The sequence below is a fragment of the Rattus norvegicus genome, chromosome 7 (assembly GCF_036323735.1).
Source record: "Rattus norvegicus strain BN/NHsdMcwi chromosome 7, GRCr8, whole genome shotgun sequence".
NCBI lineage: Eukaryota > Metazoa > Chordata > Mammalia > Rodentia > Muridae > Rattus > Rattus norvegicus.
Window position 1 is genome coordinate 130,846,193 of NC_086025.1, and position 17,691 is coordinate 130,863,883.

General features: G+C 49.6%; 2 long non-coding RNA genes across 5 annotated transcripts in view; one reads left to right on the top strand and one right to left on the bottom strand.

Annotated features, from left to right (window-relative positions):
* Positions 1–17,691, top strand: part of LOC108351548 (uncharacterized) — a 50,390-nt gene that overhangs the window by 13,860 nt on the left and 18,839 nt on the right. For 3 of the 4 annotated variants that reach the window (XR_010053082.1, XR_005487402.2, XR_010053083.1), the window contains 3 exons: positions 3,039–3,284; positions 11,713–11,808; positions 12,251–12,563. This is a non-coding gene — a long non-coding RNA (uncharacterized LOC108351548). The remainder of the gene's footprint in view (positions 1–3,038; positions 3,285–11,712; positions 11,809–12,250; positions 12,564–17,691) is intronic. The other variant, XR_005487403.2, reaches the window with a different exon arrangement.
* Positions 6,850–8,701, bottom strand: LOC103692974 (uncharacterized). Its single transcript, XR_593713.4, has 3 exons — positions 8,271–8,701; positions 7,113–7,301; positions 6,850–6,976 (listed from the first exon to the last, which is right to left on the bottom strand). It is a non-coding gene; the product is annotated as an uncharacterized LOC103692974 (long non-coding RNA).

Here is a 17,691-nt window from a genome sequence, read left to right on the forward strand (position 1 = left end):
GCTGAGAACTACCCAAGTCTCTTCCCTCTTCCCCTCACCTCCCTCCAGATCAACAAAGGTGATGTGGTTTGTCTTGCGGTCTGTTGCCCTAGACACCTGCAGTTCTGAACATACGTGTGTGTCTGTGTGCTGGCAAAGTGGTGGGGGGACACAGGGAGAAGACCCTGGAACAGGATGGGGAGGGGCAGGAAGCCAGGGACAGTGGCTTCAACCCCAAAGTGAACAGGAAACTAGTGCAAATGTTAGCAGAGGCTACCCCTCGACGACCCCCACAAGAAGCATAAGGAAAGAGTTGGAAAGGGAAGCATTGTGGATATCAGGATCCTGAGCTGAGAGCAGGAGGGAAACTTAAGTTCTAGGTCAGATCAGACGTGAACTTCTTGGGTGCTGTCTACGCCTCTGTTTCCTGCTCTTCAAACTAGCGAGATCTTGGCTACCTACTTCACATATGCAGCTGGTCAGAAATCAGTGAATAATATATGCGAACGTTCACACCACCGACTTGTAGTTCGTGTCATCGGGTGGCTTGAACAGTGCCCGGTGTAAGCTTTTTTTTTTTTTAAGATTTATTTATTTACTTAATGTATATAAGCACACTGTAGCTGTCTTCAGACACACCCAACCCCATTACAGATGGTTGTGAGCCACCATGTGGTTGCTGGGAATTGAACTCAGGACCTCTGGAAGAGCAGTCGGTGCTCTTAACCATTGAGCCATCTCTCCAGCCCCGGTGTAAGCTTTAGAATCTTTGTCACCTCAGTGTTTGAGCTAGTATGATAGTTTATTATAGTTCCTGGATAACACACATACACACACACACACACACACACACACACACACAACACATACACATACATACCACACACACAACACAACACACACTCCACACATACCACACACACACACCACACACACCACACACACCACACATACCACACACACAGCACACACACACATACACAACACATACACATACATACCACACACACAACACAACACACACCACAACACACATACACCATACACACACATACTCATACCACACACACACCACACATACACACACACTCATACCCCTCACATACAATGCACACACACAACACATACACACACCACACACACACACCACACACACCATACACACACCCCACACACACCACACACACACCACACACACACCCCACACACACTACACACACACACACACACCACACACACACCACACAACACATACACATACATACCACACACACACAACACATACACATACATACCACACACACACACACCCCACACACACCCACCCCACACACACAGGCAGAGGAATGTGGAGATAAAGAACATTACATATAAAAACAAAACCACCATGTGTTGAAGAAACCAAACACACACAGCACACTTGAGAACCTCTCACAAAGCCAGCTATGCGAAATATCTCTTGGTTTACTTGATTTTGGCTCAGTCACAGCCTCTTGGGTCTCAGTTTCCCCTCTACTGCATGAGTGCCTTGCTCTGGGTCATTGCTCCTTTTCTCTGAGTCTAAAGTCACTTTGTCACTTTCCGATTCTGTTATCCCAAGTGTTAATGAGTACGTGGCAGGTAGGAGAGGCTTCGGGTCTGAGGAGATCAGAACTGAAAGCGGCCTGGATCCAGGAAAAAGTCCTGAGTTGAGCTGGGTTTTGAGGGAGCCTAGAAGTGTGAATCAGTGGGGGTGGGGGTGACATTCCAGGTAGGGAGAAAGGCATGTGCAAGGGCGAGGCTAGGGAGCTGAGGGGTGGCAAACAGATTAGTGAGGCTCAAGAATGAGGTTGGCACGGGCTGGAGGGAGCCTGGGGAGGAAGTCGGGAAGGGGCAGTCCCCAGGCTGAGTAGCTGAGCTGGGAAAGTAGGGGAGGAAGGTGGGTGGGGGAAGAGACTCTCTCAGTCCAGAAATTGATGCCAAAGCGCATCTAGCCAAACTCCAGTCACCCCTGCCAAGAGGACTCACCCACCAGAGAAGGCCCTTCCCACCCCTCCCTGCTCTGCTAGCTCGGCCCCACCCCCAGCGCCCGAGGTGAGCCAGGACCCCTGAGGCCAGGACCTCCTTCACCATGAAGCAAATGGAGGCACCACCCCATCCTCAGGGCAATAGTGGGGCAATAAAATAATAATCACGGGTAGGAACTATGACAAAATAAATTGTCTTCCATCCGCCCTCTGATAAAGTCGGTCCCACAGCAGCAAAACTTCATAGTGTTGACTGTTGTTTTCACTAGAGTCTGCTTCTTTGAGCTACAGGAGATTTATAAGGTCACCTAATGTGCAAAGTCTCCTGACCAGACATGACCTTAAAGCTATGAAACCCTCCTAGTCCTCCCAGTATGCTCTGAAACTCTCAGGCCCTTGGAACATCCAGTTCAGTTTGAGGCTCCCTGATCTAATCCACACCATTCCTTGCAGATGAAGAAACTGAGGCATGAGGGGAGATAGCTTGCCAGGGGTGACATGGTCAACAAGCGGTGGGGCGGGGGGGACTTCTGCTCCAGCCTTCTAGGTCAGTACTTCTACAAGCCAGCAGCCCGGCCCCAGCCACCAGTGCCAGGAGAGATTACGGTCAGGGAGGCAGCCACTGGGCCATACTCTAATCATGAGAAGGAATCCATCTGAGTTGCAAAATACCTTTCTGCATCCAGTTTGCAATTACTCGCTCCAGTGGGCCCCTGCAGGGACACTGCGGTCCACCCACTGGCCTACTTGACATTGGCCTTGTCATATCTCCCAGCATGACCCTCTGTTCCTAGTGGTTGCATAGACTGGAGAGAAAGACCATTCTGTACAGATCTCCTCTTTGTGGGCCATGCCCTCAGAATGTAGGAGAGAGGAGAGGCCTTCTTGCCCAGTGGGGACATTCTTTTTGTTCTTCCCCGTGTGTGTGTGTGTGTGTGTGTGTGTGTGTGTGTGTGTATTTGAGTTGTATTTGTGTGTGTCAGTGTAATGCGGGCCGCAAAGAGAGGCTCTTCTCCATCTGCTCACAGAAAGATCTACTGTCTTATACTTCAGGAAACCCTTGCAGAGGCAGGATAAGCAGCCACCTACCATGAAGAAGCCATCATCATCCAAAAAGAACCCACAGTTCAGAAGGATGCCCACAACAGCAATGGACGCCAGCAACGTGGGCAACAGAGGAGGTAGTGGCTTACAGAGCGGGCTCCACCAGTTCATCAGGCCATTGAGTGTTGGATCAAGGAAGGCTGGATCAGAATCACTGGTCCCTTGGGCCCTGGTTATCAGAGGAGAGGCTTAACGGTGAGTCTAGCAGTCCCTACCCTGCCAGGTCTCTCTCTCCTGCTGGGCCCATGGGGTAACGGTAAGGGAGGCTCAGTATAGACAACCTCTTTAGGAGCCCTGAAACTAGGGCTCCGGAGTTTCCCTGAGCATTTGAGGATACATAAAGGACTGTGGAAAGACACGGAGGTGCTGTACTGTAGCTAAGAGTAAAGATTTGGAGGCCTGGCTTAGAGTTGGTCTCTTTCCAGTATCTAAGGCAAATTGTTTAACCTGGAGGAGGCTTTGCTCCCTCTCTGTAGACCGGGGGGGGGGGGGGGGGGCGCAGAAGTGCTGCCATATTAGGGCTGTGGCGATCAGGACGTGCAGTGCTGAACACAGTGCCTGACGCATGCTCTGCTGTGCTAAGGCTGGAGTGTGGATGCCAACGTCAGGAACGGAAGAACGCGCTTTCTTGTCTCTTCTGTCTCCCTCAGTCTGTGTCTCCCCACAAAGTCGGTATCAGATGAGTCCTGAACGAATATTTACAAGTGAACCAAACAGTCTGGAGGGTCTTTACCCCAGCACGGTTCTGGGGTATACAAAGTAGCCTAGGGGGGTTAGCGAAATAGAAACATTGATACATTTCTGACCCTCCTGAGATACTCAGGGGTTTTCTTGGCCTTAAAGGGAGCATGGGGCAGACTCAAGGGACACCGTATGAACTGTAGAAGGCGCCTGGCTTCTTCTCCAAAATGTGGCACTGCACATCTGGAGTGATTTGCGCATCTGGCTTCATCCCTAGGGCAATGGCCACAGCTGCTGACATTTGAGGGAGGAGAGGGCCAGTTCCTCAGCAGGGCCTAGGGGGTTATAAATAACCAGCTAAGAGGGCCAAGGGAACCAGGTTGACCTTTGGGGGGCAGGAGCTACAGGCAATGTCCCCCTCCCACTTGGGTCCAGAGCCAGAATTTTAGCAAAACAGGAAGAGGCAGTGGCAGTTGCTGGGAAAGTAGGAGTGGCTCCCCTCCCCCCACTTGCCTGGAGCCTTAGGATCCCCGCCAGGACCTGGGAGAGGTGGAGTCAGCTAGGCTGGAGGGAGGGGCAGGCCGCGCAGGCAGATGGGCCTAGTCCCTGCCCTCCGGTGGCTCAGCTGGGCATAGGCAGGAATGAGGAGAAAGGGTGCCTAATGGAGTGTGCCTGTCTCCTCTCTACCCACTTCTCTTCCCTTTCTATTCCCGACCAGTGGACAAAAAGGTTAGACATGGAACAAGCACAAAATGTACCTAAGCTTCAAGTGGTGTATTTGGAGGCCCAGGGTCAAGGTGAGCTCACCTCCACCCCAAACAGCTTGTAGGTAGGCTGAGACTAATTTCAAGTGGCTGGGAATGGGGACTCCAGACAGGAGGAAAGACGCCTCCAGCCTTCTGGAAAGGAGGCTGAAGAGAGGCAGGACCTGGTCCAAGAGGAATGTTGGAGAACTGACCTGTGAGCTGCGAGGAGATAGAAAGCTAGGGTAACCCTTGGAGCTGTGCACAGGGCAGACTCCAGGAAGCTAAGCTCCAGCTCAGAAGCAAGTCAGGCTGGAAGGAATTTCCAAGCAAACATATTGCTCTGCTTCTCGTGGGGGAGGCTGGGTACTAAGAGTCTGCAGGCATCTAGTGGGTGCTTTGCCTGGCCCATATCTTTAGGGAGCTTGGTACTCAAATCCATTGGGTCATCACTGGCTCCTTGGCTTTTAGCCCGTGTTTCCCCTGCTGGATGGTCTAGACCGGATCCATCTAGTAGAAGCAGAGTAAAGGCAGCACGTGCAACTTTATATATTCTAGTGGCCATACCTACAAGTTCAGAAATAGATGGTTAATTGTATGTTTACTTACTATGCATTGGAAGTGTCATCTCATATAACCAAAAGAGAAAACGATTGTCTTCCTTTTTTCCTACCAAGTCCTTGAAATCCAGGGTGTACATTTGACTTACAACATATTTCAGTTCTGGCTGGCCCCTATGTCTGTGGCTATTATAGGGACAACGCAGGTTTATGACGTTGACCCTAAGCCCTTGGTCCCTTAGAAAGAACCCAGGAGGCAGCTGGCGAGGTCAGTGTCGTGGTGGCGTTTGCTTTAGTAGAGTGGCTGGTCATCTGCTTTCAACATCTGTTCACCTCTCTAGACCCGAGGTCTGTTCTAATGATGAGATCAGTTCTATGCAAGCAGGGAAACTGAGTCACGTAGAAGCTGGCATTCTCATCCCTTTCCCAGGCCTCTTCCTCTGGGCTGAAGATTGGGAGGACCCTGCTTCTCTAAGGACACTAGCCTGAGTCTGGAGAGATGGCATATCAGTTAAAAGTTCTTGCTGCATTTGCCGCTCTTCCAGAGGACCCTGGTTCAGTTCCCAGCAGCTGCATGACTGCTAACCCCTGCCTATCACCCAGGTCCAGGAATCCAATGTCTTAACCTCACAGGCACCAGGCACATTGGAGTTGCACTTAAATGTATGCAGGCAAACTGATACAAAGAAAATAAACAAATCTTTAGAGACCAATGGTAGCCTCCACTTCCTCTTTCCCTTCTCCAAATAGCCCCAAACTAAAGGTACTCAGGTGAATTAGGGAATTCCACGGGGAGACAAATTTGTGGGGAAATGTGGAATGGAGCTATGGGCAGGTTTGAGGTGCTTGGAAGACACTCAAAGATTTAGAGGAGACAGTCGCGCTCTGGAGCCCAGAAGTGGGGACCAAATAAACCAATAGGCTGAAGAATGGAAGCTGGGGGTGGGGGGGAGGCCGAGAGGAACAGGCAGAAACCGAAATAGAGCAAGTAGTGCCGGGTCAGCATCCTGAGAGGGGAGAGAATGTGCAGGAGAGATTTGCAGTCGTTCAGCTGACAGCGTTTAAAAACCTTTCCCACAGAGAGAGCACACAAATTGATAGGCAGCCCCAAAGCATTAGTAGAATGAAGTTCAAAGCACAGAAAAAGACTCTTCAGGGAAAGAGGAAACACACAAAGTCAGGGGATGCTCAGCCCCAAGGCACTCGAAATAATGCCAATCAAACAAAGAGAAGGCGGGTGCCATTTCAAACGCCAGGGAGGTCGGTGGCATGTGCTTGCTGTTAGCGGTGGCAGACCGCCTTTGAAGTCAGCTTGGCAGTATATGGTGAGAACTATGAGAGATGTTTCCCCAGCCCCCGTTGCCAAGTTACCCCACCCAAGTGTACCTCTAAGCCAAGTCTCTGTTGTCAAAAGTTAGGGATGTACACCGTCACGCTCACCGTCGAGCTATTCGTAATGCGGAAAATTAGAAATAATTTGAATATGAACATGCAGTTGGAAAATGATGAAGTGGAGTACGGTATTTCCACTTAGTAGAAAATTATGAAGCTGTGAAAAAGATGTTTATGAATGTGATATGGCATCGTGGGAGAATACAGAGCCGTATGTGCCCTGTGATGGAAACTGTTTAAAAACATAGGAGCACAGCAAGGGGTTAAGAGGACACACTCAGGGGTTGGGGATTTAGCTCAGTGGTAAAGCGCTTGCCTAGGAAGCGCAAGGCCCTGGGTTCGGTCCCCAGCTCCGAAAAAAAGAACAAAAAAAAAAAAAAAAAAAAAAAAAAAAGAGGACACACTCAGAGCTGGACATGGTTGGTGCACATCTGTGACGTCAGCCCTCAGGAGCCGTAGTCAGAACAGTTCCAAGTTCAAGGCCGGCTTTGGCTACATGGAGAGACCCTTTCTGAAATGGAAAGGAGAAACGAAATAAATAAATACAAAGGGGAAGCAGTTAATGGGGCTGCAGGGCAATATGAGTGTACACGTTTTTCTCATTCATTAAAACCTCTTAACACCGTGGAAACAGGGTGAAGACTCACCAAAGCCTGCATTTGGCTACAAGAGATTATGGGTTCCTTCATTCAGAATGTCTGCCTCTTCAGCTCAGTCCTCCTATCCTAGCACCAAGGATGCGAGCTTCACTCTCTTGATTGCAGAAAGCCCACAGCAAGGGGGATTGGCCCAGTACTCTCCCAGACTCCCTGCTGGGTCCTAGGTTGCTCTAGGTCCTAAGATGTAGGCAGAAAATGAAACTTCGTTGTCCCTGCTGCTACTATTGAGGACAGAGACGGGGCAGAGCAGGTACTGAGGAAAGATGGGTGTGTCACGTGTCTGAGTAGCGTGTCTGAGTAGCGGCTACAGCAAGCTTAGGGAAGGGTTGGGGGATTCACCAAGGAGCTGAGGGGATTGGAGGGCTCCACAGCTCTGGGGGAAGGGCTGGCTGGTTGTGGTTGACCACCTGCTGTTTCACATCACCCTGAAGGTGACGGGAGATGTGTGTGAGCCATCACCTCGCTGTTCCCCACAGGAACTCTACCTGGGCCCCCACCTACAGACACCATCCGGCCTAAGAAGCCTTGGGTTCCTCCCCGCTCAGCACCTTTCGGCAGACACATTGGGGCCTTGAATAACACGTCTTTATTTTCACCGCCCTTTCCACATCATTTGCCTGTGATTCATTTGTTGTCAAGAGACATTAAAACCTCCAACCTCCAGCTCCCAGGCGCCCACAAGTCCCCGTCCCCCGCTAGTCCCAGTCCCCACCGCTAGTCCCGGTCCCCCGCTAGCTTGGTCTCCTATTCTCAAATCCCAATGCTCTCCTTACAATGTCTTGCAGCCACCAACACGCTCCGTGGAAGCCCCTCTCCCTACATAGAGATGTGGCCTCCACTCAGGGTTGGGGGAGAGGGCTGAGGAGACTCCACAATACATTCCCTATTTCTCTGCCCAAGACTCTGTCTGGGCTTCAACCCTGGTCTCAGGTATCTCTGACGGGAAGACCTCTAGCCTTCGAGCTTGAGATGACCCCAGGAATCCAGGAATCCATGGGAAAGGGACAGTAAGTTTCTTTACTAAGAAGCAGAAGATGTAGAAACCCCAGCTCCCCTCCCACCTCACCCCTGCCCTGTCCCAGCTCCAAGGGCTGTGCTTTTCTGAGAGTCCCCACCCCCTCAATGTATCTGGTTTGTTCTTCGTACCTTAAGGCCTGGGCTGGGGTCCCTTCCCCATCACTGTTTCCAAGTGACACAGTGTACGTTTCCATCCGCCTGTACCACGTGCACACACTGATCGGGGTTGACTCTCACACCACCTTTTCCACCAGAGGGCTTTGAATCTCCTTGACCCTCTCTAGGGCTATCTAGGCTCAACAGAAGCTAGAGGGTAGAAGAGCAGGGGAGGAAGAGGGTGAGGGGTGAGGAGAGGGTGGGAGCAGGTCGGGTGAGGGGAACTACTGTGGTTGGGTTATCTGATGTGGGAGCCAGGTGTGCAGCTTCAGGGCTCCAGGTTGGGGGAGAGCAGCCTGAGAAAGGAGACACTGTAGAAGCAGCAGCAGGAAGGCTGAAAAGAGAACAGACAACTTCTGTCAGAGAGCCCGGCCATCCCGGCCCCTGGTCTCCTAGATATTGGGGTGTCTCCTTCCTTGATAGCTTCTTCATTCCCAGAGAGACAGCCAACCTGTTCTCAATAAATGTGGCAGAGGGCGGGGTGGCCATGGAGTCTGTGGCAGTGGGGACAGGGTCGAGCCTTGTCCCGAATCAGAGCGGTTGGAGACAGTTGCTGGTCTGTCATCTCGGTTGGGGGTTATGGGTGGAGAAGGCTTTGTGGGAGGAGATAATGACACACAGATAACAGTGGTCAGGGCCAGATACCCCCTCGGCAAGTTCTCCACCACCAAGATCTTCCAGCCTCTGCAGAGGCTGCCCCTGCTCTGATTCTGAAGTGCACATGGTATGGCACCGGGTATGCCCTGCTTCCAGGATGGGTGACAAGAGCGTCTTAGAGGGTGGAACTTGTCAGTTTCAGCTCCTGATTCCTCTGAACCTAGTATGGGGGAGGAGCTAGTGGCAACTGGTTGGAAGGAAGGCATGACTGGTTAGAGGAGCGCATCCCTGGGAATGAGGAAAACATCACAGTCAAGGCTGGCATCCCTCAAGCACTTACGGACAGACTAGGCGCGATACGTGGCGCTCCGCTTTTAGTTATGGAGGTACCTTTCTTCAGAGAACAGTGACGGTTTTTACAGAAGAGACTGAGAACATTCCCTGAGTATAGGTGGGGCTTGGTTTCATACTGCCCCTGTGTGTTGCTGCTTAGACAAAGCTACCAGAGAGTCATGCCACAATTCTTCTTATACAGTCTTTGTAAAGACTCTGTGTTGACATTTACAGGTGAGAAAACTGAGCCCAAGCCATTTCCCCAAGGTCATTTAGATGCTACCAAGATGGCCACTTCCCCCAAGGTCACTTAGATGCTACCAAGATGGCCACCATTTTTTTTTTTTTTTTTTTTTGAGACAGAGTCTCCCTGTAGCATTGGCTGGCCTGGAACTTGATATGTTGTCAGGTTGGTCTTGAACACACCTGCCCCTGCTCTGAATCTGGAATAATTCACCTGCCTTTGCTGGGATTTATGTGTATGGGAGTGGAAGAGAGTCAGGGGTGGGGGCAGCAGGCATGCATGCTTACAGCACAAGTGTGGCAGCAAACACTTATGAGATTCTATTCTCTTCTTCTACCATGTAAGTCCCAAGGACTGGCCTCAGGTCATCAGGCTTGATGGCCATCTCGTTGGCTCAGGAAGACCAACTCTGGAAGCCCATGCCCTCATCCACTAATTGACTTTTCTGACCAAGACTAAGGAGACAGGTAGAGAAAGGGCTGATAAGACCACAGAGCTTATCTGCCTAAGTGGTCCTCATGGTCCAGTACCATGTTCAGTTTACTGTAGGAAGACCTATAGTGGGCATTTACCAACTAAACCAGCAAACAACCAAACAACGACTGGAGATCTTGCAGGGCAAAGGATTGTGCAGGTGTTGTATATCAGTCTCTCCAAGACTAAAACTTTCTATGCTCCAGGGAGCTGCTTAAGAAGGGAGGTAAACAACAACAAAACAGCTTCAGGAAGTCCCTGAAACTGACTAGATTCACTATGCCCTTCCCTGCCAGGGTTCAAAGAGGACTCTCAAGCAAGAAAGGTTACCAGGAAGAGGCAATAACTAGTAGAGCTGCTTAGGAAAAGTTCAGACCGGGGCTGGGGATTTAGCTCAGTGGTAGAGCGCTTACCTAGGAAGCACAAGGCCCTGGGTTCAGTCCCCAGCTCCGAAAAAAAGAACCAAAAAAAAAAAAAAAAAAAAAGGAAAAGTTCAGACCACCTGAGGCACCAAGAAAGGACATTCTCCAACTTTTTAGGTTGTCTGCCGGTTGGGCAAGTGCTCTAGGTTCCCAACTTTGTGAACTGTTGCTAGGGTGGACTTTGATGATGCAGCTATCTTTGAGTCATTTCTACCCCTGTAAGTAACCCTTTACCCATATTCCTGTAACTTGAATAAAACTCATTGGTTCACCAAGTTGGATTTGGGTGGTGTCTGGAGTTGGTCTGTTGTGGGTTCCTTATCTAGGGTGAGTAGATGTATGTGGGGCATCTCCCCAGGAAAAGTTTTGCAACACAACAGGAGCCACTAAACTCCATCTGCCACCCTCTTTGGTCTCTGCTACAGCCCCTCAAGCCCTTCTCTATAAACACAGCAGAAAACAGGGAGCCAGTGCCTCAGGGTGGGGTTCTTATCAGGGAGGAAATGGAGCTGGCTTCTCCCCATCTCTCTTTTTTTTTAATCATTTCTCCCATCCCCCTTTTATCACCCAGGGGTGATTCAGAATCCACTCCCTTGAGCCTCTGGGGCTCCTGGGTTGGAGAGGGCACTGGAGTAGGGGCAAACACAAAGGAGCCCCGCCTTTCATGTCTGGTTCGGTTGCCTTCAGCTCTTAGACCTTGCCAGGACAGGCTTTGGGGTCCCCTATCAAGATCGCTTGATGTGCCTGGCCGTGCTAGAAGGCAGAGGGAGAAAGGGTAGCCGGATGCTGGCCAGGGTGGAGCACCTGTTCTATAGGCTGCCGGGTTTCCACAGATGGTTGCTAGGATTTCAGTTAAATGGGTTTGGGTGAGGGTAGCATGGGCCTTTGAGTCCTGGGACTGGATATCAGTGCAAGGGGAAGAAAGGAGAACTCTCCTCCTCCAAAGTGGAAATAAGGACCGTCAAGTTGGCCGTTCTCCTCTGGGGTCTGGATAAGAACTCTGCCCGGGGCTGCCTGGGATTTCCCTCCATCTTCCTTTCTCAGCAGGTTAGGACCTAGGAGGCTTGACCTTTCTCCCTGGAGTCCAGCACAGAGGTGATATGCAGCTTGAGATCGAATATTTGACTTTCCCTTCTTGAGTGTCCTGGATCCAATAAGCCTGGATTCTCACCCTGGGCATGGATCTGGTCTAATTCTACAGGTATTTGTATAGACTTAGGGCCTAATAGATGGGCCCTGCTAGCATTGACAAGCTCCCCACATTCCTGCAGAGGATCTAATCTTTCCAAACATTCTCTTTACCTGCCCCTCCCTCACTCATGCTGTCTTCAACACTGAACCAAAGAGTTCCCGACGAATGCACAAAGGCTGAACTGCAGGAGAGTTAGCCTTCGCTCCATCCCCTCAACACCTACCTACGTTTTGGAGGATACCTGGCGAGGTAATCACAAATAGTAGATGGGGCTGGAGAACTAGCTCAGAGGTTAAGAACACTTGTTCTCACAGAGAACCGTGTTTGATTCCCAGGACCCACAGCTAGTCTCAAGAGATGCGATGTCCTCTTTTGACTTCCCTGGGCACCAGGCACATGCATGGTGCACATAGGCACGTGCAGACAAAAACATGCATGCCCATAAAACAAATCTGAAAAGGAAATAGAGAATACCAGAGGACAAAAGGAGGAGCCAAAGGATTTGAGCAGCCTAAGATAAATCATCAGATCTGATCTGGTCAAAGAGAGAAGAAAGGAGATTTGGGAGAGGTTTTATGAAGAGGTCGTGGGACTGTTGGATTTTAAGCCTCATGGACTTAACTCTCCACTTTCCCAAGTTCAAGGGAAGGATTCACATTTGCATAAACATTTCTATTTCATTTTCTCGAAGGGACCTCAGCAAATCGTTTGTTGATTGGTTGGTCGGTTTTGAGAAAGCCTCTTTGCACAAAGTTCCGGCTATCCTGACCCCTGGAATCTTCCTGCCCTGCCTCTGGAGCATTGGAATTACAGACCTGCGACACTTTTAACACTCGATGCTTATTGTGGAAAAGTTGCTATTTCCGATGCTCACAGAAGTGGGCAGCCATGCCATGTTAACCCATCCACACGTTTGGCTGGATCTATGGAAGCCCTACTTTGTTCCAGTCTGGTAAACAAGCTCAAAACACATGCTGCCCTTTCTTCTACGGCGCGGTGAAAGTGTGAGTTTTACCCAAAGCCAGCAATCGGGGTGGGGCAGGTGGGGTGGGGCAGGAGTACAGGATAACAAAGGTCAAGAGAGAATCTGGGAAAACCATGAAGTCTGAGCCGGAGATTTAAGGAGCAAAAAGTTGTCTTATTAGGAAACTATAAGGTAAAGAACAAGGGGGGAGGGGTTTCTTCAGGGGGCGGTGTGCAGAAAGCATACAGCATAGGCCCCAAGGGGTAGTCTCGGGGTCCCTGTGGGTCTCGGAGACTCTGCAACAGCAACTGTTTTCAGTTCCTTTCATAGTAACACTATCAAGACACTCTTTACCTTTTTATTCCTATCCCTAAATTTACAGTGCCTCCCCTCCCCCAAAGATGCTTCTAGGACGACTTGGGATTTCATGCCAGGTTGAACACAAAAGCTGATAGAGAGTCCAACTGGCTTTTGTTAAGCACAACATTGAAGAGCTTTGGAAAACAGTATTCCTTGTCATTAAACTAGTGCTGCTCCAAAGAATGGTCATTTTAATAACAATCGCTTAAATTACTGTCAAGTAGATTCATTTTATTATATTCAGAAAGGGTAATGATATATACTCTAAATTCCTTGGTTTTGATTTCTAATATCATAAACATTGCCATTTTATTTTCTTTTTTGAGACAGTGTTTCACGTAACTCAGGCTGGTCTCAGACTCTCAATGTAGTTTAGGCCGGCTTTGAACTCTTGACCCTCCTGCTCCCATCTCCTCCGTGCTGGGATTACAGCTGTTACGCCATCACGCCTAGCAGCTCAATATAATTTACATAAGCAAAAGTTCTCAGGGCTCCTTCTCTTCATGAGGCAAAAGCGTCCTATGGCTGAGCGCCTGAGGACTGCTGGACCGCAGGCTCTAACACGCACAAGTAGAGAACTGGCACTTGCTGGACACAGCAGCGGCCTGATCAGTTTCAACATCTGGTGCAGGGACTCAAGGACCCTGGAGAGATGAGGTGGGATTTGCACTGCATGCTGGGATACGTGAGCGTGAAAAACATTGCACAGCAAAGCCAACGGGTCAGATCTGACTCTTGAAACTTGTTCAGTGTCTTCTCTCTCTGAGTACATATACACGCCATGATGTCAGGAGACGGGGAGTGCTGTCTGTTCTTTACCTTTGTTTATTATTTTGTGGTGATAAAGTGGGAAAAGAAAGGACGGAGCTGGAAAAAGTTGGTGGCGACAGTAACCACAGTCCTCTCTATCTCAACTTAGATTCCACCCCTGGCCGCCACCAGTCTGCTTTAGTTGAGTCCTATTTGGCTTATTAAGTGGCTCATCTGCCCTCTGGTGGCCAGAGAGTCCAATGACACTTTCTTTAGACACCGATAATTAGGGTACAGAAGCAAGAGAGATCTGAAGAAGAGGTCAAAGACATCACCTTGGGGACAATCAAGCCACCAAGAAGGAATCAGTGGTCAGAGCATGGGAGCAATGCCATCTCTTTAGAGTATGAATGATGCTGGCAGGCCTTTTTTGGTCGATGGCTATGTGCCAGTTACTGTGATGATTTTTTTTTAAATTTATTTATCTTATGTATGTGACTACACTGTAGCTGTCTTCAGACACACCAGAAGAGGTCATCGGATCCCATCCCAGATGGTTGTGAGCCACCATGTGGCTGCTGAGAATTGAACTCAGGACCTCTGGAAGAGCAAGTGGTGCTCTTAACCACTGAGCCATCTCCCCAGCCCTTGTGATGAATTCTTTACACAGGCTGCAGCATGGCAACAGTAACCCTTCAAGGTGGCTACTGCTGCCACTTTATAGAGGAAGAAACCAAGGCTCAAAACCATCATGTAAAAACCTCAGGACTGGGTGTAGTTTTTGCCTTTAACTGTTACTGTGGCTTCTATTGCTACTGTCTTTAATAGGTCTGTGCTTAGAAACTTTGGAAAGAACACACATTCAGCCTTATGGGGAGCCTGCTCACTCTTGCCACAAATAGGTCTCAGAGACCACAAGTACAAGATCTTGACCTCGGGAGGTCCCTGTTTGAGGTGTCCAATGTACTGAGGAGGGGAACACCGTCAGGTGTCTTCAGCAGAAGGACTTTGGGGCCTTGCTGTGGGGTAGTAACTCCCCCTAGTGGGGGAACTCAAGATAAATCTCCAGCTCAGATTTCCCTGCTGGGAGAGGCTCAAAACACCCTGTGGAAGGAGATATCTCCTTCCTCAGATCTGCAAGGAAGCCACTGGAATACTTTTACCCTCTCAAGTCTGAACAGTCCTCTGAAAAAGCTCTTGCCGGGTTAGATAGAATGCAAAGAAATATCCTCCACACCTACCAGCCCTTGGCATATCTCAAGGTCATGTCAAGGTCACCCCTAATTCTGGGAACCTAATGGTTCTTTTTGATGTAAAAGTGTGTGTGAAGGGGAAACCCATCTTTCTCAACCCGATGTCATCCAAAGGCCAGTCCAGCTCCAGGCTCCCCTTGAAAGGCACTCAGACCTCCAATGGGATATTTCTAATCCCAGCTTTCTCTCTCCACCTCAAGCTGCTTCTCGAGACCTCTTTCCAGTATGTAGAAGACCTCTCTGGCCTCCAAACTACATTTTAGGATATATTTCCCTTGGTCCCCACTCACAACACTACCCAGTATATGACAAGGACAAGTGTGTAAACAGAGACTTAGAGCCATTGTCTGGAACAGCCAGCCCAGCCCACAACATCTCCTCTCACACACTACCAGGAGGATTGAGTTGGGAATTAGTCCATGGTATGTAGTAAGTTCCGGGCCAGCCTGTGCCATATGATAAGACTCTGTCTTCAAAAATACAGCACTAAGGAAGCCTGCTTGGTGTAGACCACCTCTGTCCAATGGGACATTATCCCTAATGGCCGTTCTAAGGCCTCTGAGCCGTGGCTCATCCAGTTATAGAGTTGAATGCTCATTTTAGTTTAATTTCTTCCCAGTTATGAGACTCTTTTCCCCCCTGAAATGTCTAGTGGAAAAAAAATGCCTTTTTGTTTGTCTGTTTTTTGCTCTTTTGAGACAGAGTCTCTCTACACAGCCATTGTTCTCCTTGAACTTACTTCATTGATCAGGTTGGCCTTGAACCCACAGATGTCTGCCTGCCTCTGCTTCCCAAGTACTGAAGTTAAAGGTGTATGCTGCCACATCTGGCCTTTGGTTTGATTTCTTTCTCTCTCTCTCTTTCTTTCTTTCTTTTTTCTTTCTTCCTTTCTTTCCTTTTTTGTTCCCTCCATCTTTATTAACTTGGATATTTCTTATTTACATTTCAATTGTTATTCCCTTTCCTGGTTTCCGGGCCAACATCCCCCTAACCTCTCCCCCTCCCCTTCTACATGGGTGTTCCCCTCCCCATCCTCCCCACAGTACCGCTCTCCCCCCAACAATCAATCCTTCCTTTCTTTCCTTTTTGCGAGTTTCTTGACTTCTTAAATTTTAACTTTTTAACTTCAATTCTTTGTGAATTGCATATCATACACCTGATCCCATTCAATTCCCCCGTCCCTTCATATCCCCCCTCTACTCTTGCAATCTACCCCCCACCACACATACACAGAAAGGAAACAAAAACAGAACAAACAAATGAACAGATAGCAACAACAAAATCTCACTGTGGAAGTTGTACTGTGTTCCAGTATATCACACAGGACACCCTTTTGCCCCAAACAGGTTTAATTCAAATGTTCATTGCAATGAGTCAGGTATGGTTCTAGGCCTCTGGCTTCTGCTACACTGTCAATATTGGATCCTCACTGTAACTCCTCTCGGATATCCTTTTGTAGCCTTGTGTCATGGAGATCCCGCAGCTTTGGGTTTGCAGGACCGGCCCCTTCACACACTCCAGCCGTTCACAGATGGAGTGTATGTTGGGCTGGGCCAACTCAGAGCCCTGGTTCTGGGCCTGGGTGGGAGCTAAATTGGTCAACCCACCAGCTGTCTTGCACCCACACCACCAGGGCCCAGGTGAGGGGTGGAGTCAGCTCTCCCAGGTGTCACTCACAGCCAGTGAAGGGTAGGGCCAATTCTCCCAGGTGTCACTCACAGCCAGTGAGGGGTGGGGCCAATTTTCCCAGGTGTCATTCACAGCCAGTGAGGGACGGGCCAACTCTCTCTCCCAAGTGTGGTGGTTGGTGAGGGCGGGGTCAGTTCAGCACAGTGCTTGAACATCATCATGGATTTAGGCAGCAGCCCAGACTAGTGACATTTGGTGGTAACAAGGGTCTGACTTCAATAAGACCATAGACTCAGATGTGACCCCCTTGGGGCAGCATTGGCCCAGATGTCACTGTGGCTTCAGGTGACACTGTAGGACACGCAGATCAGTATGCCCCTTGTGGCAGCATGGCCCTCAGATGTCCACACGTTCTCCAATGGCGGCTCAGATCACAGACATTTGCGTGTCCTTTGGTGGTAACTCGACCTCTGACATTGACATAGACCCCACCTGCAGCAGGACCATGGACCCAGACATGATCCTCAGCAGCAGCCCAAGCCAGGACCTCTGCATAGCCTCATATGGTAACATGGACCACTCAGATCACTCTGCCTCCGGATGTGAGTACACCATCCAGCCACCAGCATGGTCTCAGGCAGCAGCCCAGACCACTGACATCCATAGCCTTCAGCGCTAGCATGGGCCGTAGACATCAGTACAGACCCTAGCTGCTGCAGTAGGGCCATGGACCCAGACATTGCCCTTGATGGCAGCAGGTGCCAGGAGCATACCATGTCTTCTCATCCCTGCCCATTCCTCACAACCATCACACCTCCAGTTCCACCTCTCTCCACAGTGCCCAAACCGCTCATCTCAGCTTTCTCTCCCTTCTGTCCATCAAGTGTCCCATCTCTCCATCATGTTTTGCTCATTGTAATGGCGCCCACCATGGGGCCAGGACAGGTGCTTGGGTGTCTTCTTCCTTTGCTTTGCTTTGCTTCATTAGAAAATCATTAATTTTAAGTTTAACTGATTAGGCAGGGCATAGCCATGTATAACTTTAATTTCAGCACCTGGCAGGCCGATCTCCAAGTTCAAGGCCAACTTGGTCTGCAGAGTTCAGCACAGCTAGGGTTACATTGTTTCAACCTCGTCTTGAAAAACAAACACATAGCAGAAATTATCTGGTTCAAC